At 42.1% G+C, this 2,500-nt stretch overlaps 1 protein-coding gene across 3 annotated transcripts in view; it reads left to right on the top strand.

Annotated features, from left to right (window-relative positions):
* LOC125046386 (transcription factor kayak-like) overlaps nt 1-2,500 on the top strand; it is a 29,732-nt gene that overhangs the window by 7,609 nt on the left and 19,623 nt on the right. The window lies entirely within an intron of this gene.

The following is a 2,500-nucleotide window of genomic DNA, read 5'->3' as shown; positions in this document are numbered from 1 at the left end:
TGGTGATGAGTCTTGACAGGCTGGTGATGAGTCTTGACAGGCTGGTGATGAGTCTTGACAGGCTGGTGATGAGTCTTGACAGGCTGGTGATGAGTCTTGACAGGCTGGTGATGAGTCTTGACAGGCTGGTGATGAGTCTTGACAGGCTGGTGATGAGTCTTGACAGGCTGGTGATGAGTCTTGACAGGCTGGTGATGAGTCTTGACAGGCTGGTGATGAGTCTTGACAGGCTGGTGATGAGTCTTGACAGGCTGGTGATGAGTCTTGACAGGCTGGTGATGAGTCTTGACAGGCTGGTGATGAGTCTTGACAGGCTGGTGATGAGTCTTGACAGGCTGGTGATGAGTCTTGACAGGCTGGTGATGAGTCTTGACAGGCTGGTGATGAGTCTTGACAGGCTGGTGATGAGTCTTGACAGGCTGGTGATGAGTCTTGACAGGCTGGTGATGAGTCTTGACAGGCTGGTGATGAGTCTTGACAGGCTGGTGATGAGTCTTGACAGGCTGGTGATGAGTCTTGACAGGCTGGTGATGAGTCTTGACAGGCTGGTGATGAGTCTTGACAGGCTGGTGATGAGTCTTGACAGGCTGGTGATGAGTCTTGACAGGCTGGTGATGAGTCTTGACAGGCTGGTGATGAGTCTTGACAGGCTGGTGATGAGTCTTGACAGGCTGGTGATGAGTCTTGACAGGCTGGTGATGAGTCTTGACAGGCTGGTGATGAGTCTTGACAGGCTGGTGATGAGTCTTGACAGGCTGGTGATGAGTCTTGACAGGCTGGTGATGAGTCTTGACAGGCTGGTGATGAGTCTTGACAGGCTGGTGATGAGTCTTGACAGGCTGGTGATGAGTCTTGACAGGCTGGTGATGAGTCTTGACAGGCTGGTGATGAGTCCTGACAGGTTGGTGGTGAGCCCTGACAGGTTGGTGATGAGTCTTGACAGGCTGATGATGAGTCTTGACAGGCTGGTGATAAGCCCTGACAGGCTGGTGATGAGTCTTGACAGGCTGATGATGAGTCTTGACAGGCTGGTGATGAGTCTTGACAGGCTGGTGATGAGTCTTGACAGGTTGGTGATGACTCCTGACATGTTAGGGATGAATCGTGACGGCAGGTTGACAGCTTCGTGATGATGACAGGTTGACAGGTTGGCGATATTTTTGACAGGTTGGCAGACTGGTGATGAGAGAAAGAGAGAGAGAGAAAGAAAGAAAGAAAGAAAGAAAAATATGTGTGTGTGATTCAGAAATTATTTTCCGATGGTTTGTCTTCTACCATTCGCATGGAAAAAAATCCTTTGTTATTTTTAATAGTAGGTAATTAACACGACACAGAAGTTATCGGACATATATAATTGTTCTAGTGATAATATTCCATTTAATGATTAACATTACTTTTCTTTGTCTGTGTGATTGTATAATTAAATTTAAACGTCTTCGTGTTTTTGTAAATATATGTGTATTTGTATGTATGCGTCTTATATTTCTGCCTGTCTGCTTTTGTGTATACGTGCTTATATCTGAATTTGCGTATTTGCATATTGATATGTATACACATACGTAAATATTTGTGTATCGATATGTGTATATCTCTTCACGTGTACGTATATAACATATGTTATAGATTTGTGTGTGTGTGTGTGTGTGTGTGTGTGTGTGTGTGTGTGTGTGTGTGTGTGTGTGTGTGTGCGCATTTGTATATCTCTATGTTTATGTGTATTTTGAAATAAATTTAGTTGCCAAAAGACAGCGCCATCTACCTGTCCTTCGCAAATATGTCCTGCAAATTATGCTTTCCGCGTGTTGTTAGGTGTCTCTTTGTTCTTATTGCAGTTTGGATATTGATATAGGTATTTCCCGCATTATTTTATCTTTATCGTAATTAAGGGTTGTGGTTTGGACTGATTTATAGGGTTTTTTTTTATTGCTGTTTGTGAGTTTCAGTTCTTTTTTGTTTTCTGTTTGCTGTAATGATTGATATCGTCGTCATTACGTCATCAGCATTGTCATCATCATCGTCATTATTATCACCATGGTCATTGGTAATATTTCTGGTATTGTGCATTTTATAATTGTGTTCTGATTATTATTACGTCTTATGTTGTTGCTGCTTGGTGTTCCTTCCATAAAAAAAAAATATATATATATCTATAAAAAATATATATATATCTATTTTTTTGTCTGTTCTTAAGTTTTTTTTTTTTTTTTTTTTTATTTGCTTATCTTTTCTCACTATAAGGCTTTTGTCCATATGCGAAGATATTGAATATATTTATTAATTCAAGGGTATGAATAAATAGCGAAGACCGAGGTAAGTTAACACCATGCAATTTCACACTATAGACAGCCAGGTTGAATTCCCGCCCAGCGATTTCACCAATTCGGTTCGCTGCATGAAAATACGCATGTCCAATTTTGGCCCCGACGTGCCCTCGTCTCTGAGGCCCAAGGCAGAGACAAAGAGCACAAGCAAATATATTGACAAAGACCCGAACACAAAG

The sequence above is a fragment of the Penaeus chinensis genome, chromosome 39 (assembly GCF_019202785.1).
Source record: "Penaeus chinensis breed Huanghai No. 1 chromosome 39, ASM1920278v2, whole genome shotgun sequence".
In the NCBI taxonomy this organism is placed as follows: Eukaryota; Metazoa; Arthropoda; class Malacostraca; order Decapoda; family Penaeidae; genus Penaeus; species Penaeus chinensis.
Note: the sequence above shows the minus strand (reverse complement) of the source record. Positions and strands in the feature narration are given on the sequence as shown.